The following is a 5,728-nucleotide window of genomic DNA, read 5'->3' as shown; positions in this document are numbered from 1 at the left end:
CCTCCCTCCCTTCCTTCCTTCCTTCCTTCCTTCCTTCCTTCCTTCCTTCCTTCCTTCCTTCCTTCCTTCCTTTCTTCTTGTGGTTTTTAGAGTTTGTTTCTTTATGTCTAAGTTGGGGAAAAAATAGGGTCTACCTGTAAGGTTGTTATGGAAGTTAAATGAAAGTAGAAATGTAAATAAGGATTCCCAGAGGCTCAGCGTTCATAGGGGGAGACAGAAGGCCACACAGCTAGTTCTTGAAAAACACAAGCTATTACAGCAACATAGATGGACACACATTTCATGGAATTGACAAGCTTCCCTTCAATGACTGTATTAATGGAAGAGGTGGCCTTGATTGGATGGATTGTTTTTAGGGTGCCCTTGAGGGTGAGTCAGTCTACAGATTGGAACGTGAAATGGGACTTTCACTATTGGAAGGTGATCATGGTTGAATTTCTAAGAAGTCTTTCTGTGGTGGCCTCATAGATGAATTTTCTATCTAAAATGATCAAAGTCTAGGAAGAAAGAGCTTGCTATAAGTGAAGACCTAAAAGAAAGAAAACAAAGAAGAGGGTTCATTATGTAGTGGCTAGAAGAAACGAATAGAGGAGTAGGAAAGAGAAAGGAGGCATTAGGGAGAATATGGAAGAACTGAAAGAAAAGAAGAAATGAGAGAAGAAAGGAAGTGACTGAAAGATAATTAAAAATGTACAAAAGGGGCTGAGCATGGTGGCACATGCCTATATTTCCAGAACTTTGGGAAGCTATGGTGGGAAGTTCGCTTAAGCTCAGAAGTTTGAGACCAGCCTGGGCAACAGAGTGAGACTCTGTCTCTACAAAAATAAAAAATAAAAAAAGCAGGTGGGCATGGAGGTCTGAAACTGCAGTCCTACTCAGGACTGAGGTAGGAGGGTTTCTTGGACCCAGGAGGTCAAGGCTACAGTGAGTGGTGATCATGCCACTGTACTCTAACCTGGGCAAAAGAGCAAGACCCTGCCTCAGTATGTACATATATATTCAAATATAAGGAAGAGATAATATATGTACATATAAGAGAAAGAGAGAGTTAGACAGAGAGAGGAGAGAGAAGGAAAAGGAGTGGGATTGAGAAAGAGGAAATGAGAGACAATGAGAAAATAACTATACAAAGAACCTATTGTATGCTAGGTATAGTGCTAACTGCTAGGTAGGTAAAGTTCATTTTACCCCCAACTTTATGTGTGTATAGGTGATTCATTTCCAGATTCAATTGTTTGAAGTGGGTTGAGTCTATAGAGTTTTCTCTTATCAGCTCTTTCTCCTTACATAATTACTTATTTACTTCATATTCATTGAACACAGGGACCAGGCACTATTCTAATTATTCTTAGTAATTAGCTAAAGAAGCCCTGAGATGTTTTCATTCTAGTGTGTATGTATGTATGTGTATGTGTGTATCATTATCATGATCATCTTATTATTATCAGCATCATCGTCTTTAATGTGCATTTCTGCCTTGAGAGTTTGTAAACAATTCAGTTATCCCATTGTGTGCTCCCAATATTCCTGATGAGGCAGAGACTGGTTTCTCCACTTTGAATATAAGAAAACTAAGATCCAGAGAAGGTAAATGACTTATTACAGGCCACATAGCTACTAGTTAGGACTCATCCCGACTCCTCATCCAGTGCTCAGCCCACCGTATGCATAGGAAGTCAATGTTGCTGACATAGACTGAAAAGGGTTGACACACAGTACTGTGGACTGTTGTGCTCAGTGTGCACAGAGCAGACCTGCATTACATCTCAGCCACTTCTTAGTTGTTTGACATTTAGCAATGACATAATCTCTGTGAGTCTCAGTATTTTATATAATTTGTGGGTTATAATAGTATAAAGCTTGCTGGATTGCTGGAAATACTAAATAAGATAATGCATAGAAATTGCTTACCCAAGTTCTTGACACAGAGTTAGCTTAAGAAATGTTAGCTATTATTATGGCAGAATCTGCCACCTTTCTTTTGCGCAATGGAATGTGGCAGAGAGGGCAGATCGGGAGTGTGTGTGTGTCAGTGTCCTCGCTCCTCCCAGTGACTGAAGACTCCTTTGCCTGCTACTAACCCCACTGGGCACCAGGCCAGGGCTCTAAGGGAAACTCCTGTTTGTTCCAGCCAAGAGGAATCAGCTGCCACTTTAATTGACATTGTGTAATGGGGTGCAACCCATGCCAGCTATGACTCCCTGGGGTCATATGCTCCCAGGTCAGGGTCTTGAAAATCTTTTTTGAGGGCTTGAGATTCAGCAGTCCATGGAAAAATGACCCAAAAATATTGTGCATGTTTGTGTAAAAATGTGTTGGCGATAGAGTTCGTTAAGGAGGGATCTAGTGAAAGAAAGAAGTGCTGGTGGGGTGCGGAGAACTGTAGGTTCTTGCTTTGCAAATCGGTTAATAAACCCTGTCCCTTGAGAAACCCTAGCCCTTGTGAAATTGGCCTTGACGGGACTGTGACATGGTGTTACAACGAACTAGGGATGTGGAGTCAGATTGGAACTTCTGTATTAATAAAATTTAATTTGTAAAGCCATGCTATGGGGTATCTGTTATGATCTCTATTTTATAAATGAGGAAACTGAAATTCACATGTTGAGATGCTCTAAACCTAGTTTTCCCCTTCTCTCTCCCCAAGATGATCTCATCTGGTCACACGTTTAACTTACCATCTACAGGTTGAAAAAGTCAAAATCTATTTCTAGGCTGTCCTCTCCTCTGAACTCTACTCATATATTAAATGCTTGCTTTCCATTTCTACATGAATATCTAATAACCATCTCTAACCTGTTAGGTCCAAGTAGAACCCTTGAAACCTCTTCCCCAAACCCCTACCAGCTTGTTCATCACCAGACCTACGTGTTTCATTGATTATCACCACCATACATCATGTTCCTTGCACCAAAACTCTGCTTACCTGGCTGCTGGTTATTTTCCTAGGTTTCACAAGCTTCCTCATCCACCGTATCCACTCTGTTAGTGAGACCTCTTAACTCTAACTTAGAAACATTTTCCACATCTGTCTGCTTTGCTGCAAATAAACCAAAAGCATCCTAGTCCATGCTCCATCTTCATCCGCCTGGACCATTATAATATCTTTCTAACTGATTTCTCACCCTCCTTTGGCCCCCTATAATTCATTCTCTACACAACTATCAAGTAGATACTTTCACCAAGGAAAATAAGCTCTCTTCTGCTTACCATCCTCAAATGGCTTTCATAGCACTTAAAGTGAATTCCAAATGTCTTACACTGAGCTTTCAAGCGCCTTCCTGATCTGGTCCCTGGTTACATCCTGGATTTCATTTGCTCTTACTCTGTCTCTGGCACTCTACGATCCAGCTAAACTGGTTTTCTCTGTTGCTCCAACACCCCAAGTTCTCATCTCTGTTGGGGTCTCTGCTCTGGGTGTTTCCTCCACCTGGCTGCCTCCAGTCTTAGATCTCCACATTGCAGGTTCCTACTTACTGTCCATTCTCAGCTCAAACACCATGTTCTCAGGGCAAACCCTGACCCCTCAACCTGGTGTAGATCTTCCTGAATAATTCTCCTTCATGTCACTCTAGTTTATATTTGTCCAACTGTGTGTCTCAATCTGATACTATCTTATGTATTTGGTTTTTCATTTATTTCCTACCTCAATTATTGCACAACTACAGTGTTAATTCCAGGGGAACAAAGACTGTGCTTCTTTCACTTCACTGTCATGTCTGTACATGGTCCGATATGGAGTAGGTGCTCAATAAAAGTTTGTTGATTGGATAAACAACTGCTATTCTGAGGTTACTAAGCTTGCTTCAGCTAAGAACAAATTCTACAGGGTATTAATTAGAAAGAAGGGTCAAACGGGTGTGTGAACATGGTCCCAAATATTGTCCTAAAACCAAAGTAACATTTTTTTTTAAGTTTTATTACTTTAGGTAGATTTTGGAAGATACTAAAATAAAAAAGAAAAGTTGTCTTCTCTCCTCATTCTGATTGTGGTTTTACACACTTCAATATAGAAAACAAAAACAAAACGCAACTTAATAACAAGATATATGAAACAAATGTGTGGCTCTGTTGTGTGGTTTTTCTTGGGTGGGGTCCTTGGGCAGGGCAGGATCCAGGCTCATGTGCATCAGTTGGCCTGAGTCAGTCTCCCTGCCCTGAGTCCAGCACAGTCACCTCCATCTGCTTCGGTTCCAGCAGCTCCTCTTCTCAGCATGCCCTGTCTTTTCTTTTCCCTTTGCCCAAGTCCGTTCCACCTGGGTTATACTTTACCCCCATCCCAGCAGCCAGATTTAGCAGAGTTCATATCCCTGTGTTAAAATCCCAGCTTATTCTACATAACCTTGAGAAGATAGTTTGCCCTGTCTGAACCTTAGTGCTCTCTTATGTAGAATGCGGACAACGCAGTGCCTACTTCACAGAGCATTTGTAAGGAATAAACGACTTGGTACTTGTGGAGTACTCAGTGTGGCACCTCGTGCATTCCAAGTATGCTGCCAAAACTTAAGGATTATGTCCCTTCTGTGCTTACCCTAAAAGACAACCTTTTCCTAAATCATGTGATTCTTGAAAATTCAGCTATTCAGTTTGAAGCATAAAGAGATTTTCTTCTAAATGACCAACTGTTTTATGTGTGCAGGCCGTTCTGCACCAAAGAGTAGGTTTCTTGAGAGCAGAAACCATAGGATATAAAAATATAAGAACCCTTTTCACCTCCTTCTTAGTTTGCTTCTTCTCAGCCCAAACTAACTGCCAGCATATATAGAGTGCTTGACATTTTACTGCTGCCACTACTGTTATTACTATCATCACTATTACTATAACTGTTACTCCTACTATTACTACTCCATTTCTTCTTTTGTTATTACTCTTATCGCTGTTGCTACTACTGCTATTACTAACACTAGCTAACATTTATTGAGGATTTACTATGTGATAGACAATATTCTATGCACTTTACCTTTGTTACCCTGTTTAACAAACACAATAGCCAATAAAGAAGGCAGTGTTCACAGCAGTTAAAAATGTGGGTTGGAAGTCAGATTTCTTGGCTTTGAATCTTGGTTCCAACGATTAGTAGCTGTGTGATTCTAAAAAAGTGACTCAATCACTCTGTCTCAATTCTCTTAAAATAGCGATATTTATAACAGAATAGAATCAATTAGATAATGCAAGTAAAAAAGGTGTTTTTTTTTTTTTTTTCCAAATGCTGAATAGTGCCTGGTATTTAATCAACACTCAAGTTACTGTTGATATTAAAAACATTTTTTACTGTATTTAGGGGATATTTATCCCCCTACCCTCCTGCTCTTCTCCGTGTCCCCATAGCACTGTTCTTTGTGCCATCTAGTGCATAGCCTACAGTATTGTAATTGTCTTATTTGTTGAATCCCTTACCAGTTACACCACTTTAGAGCAGGAGAATGAGACTTGTTCACTGTAGTAGCCACGTCACCTACTACAGGCCTGGCACATCCTAAATTTTCACTCAACACTTGCTGAATGAATAAAGAACTGAATTTTTGAGGGTGTAATTTGAAACAAGTCTTGTGCTAACCTGTTATAATATTTAATGCTCATAACATCCTTGGAAGGTGGGACACATTTCTTCTCCTCATTCCTCCCTTTCTTCGTTTCTCCCACAGTGGCAAAGGTTTTACTTTCCCCATTTTAGGGATGGGGACATTGAGACGCATGATGGCGAGCAACCTGGCCAAAACCAGACAGC

Source organism: Mandrillus leucophaeus, unplaced genomic scaffold (genome assembly GCF_000951045.1).
Source record: "Mandrillus leucophaeus isolate KB7577 unplaced genomic scaffold, Mleu.le_1.0 Scaffold1503, whole genome shotgun sequence".
Classification (NCBI taxonomy): Eukaryota; Metazoa; Chordata; class Mammalia; order Primates; family Cercopithecidae; genus Mandrillus; species Mandrillus leucophaeus.
The sequence above is the reverse complement of the archived record's forward strand: the minus strand, read 5'-3'. Positions refer to the sequence as shown.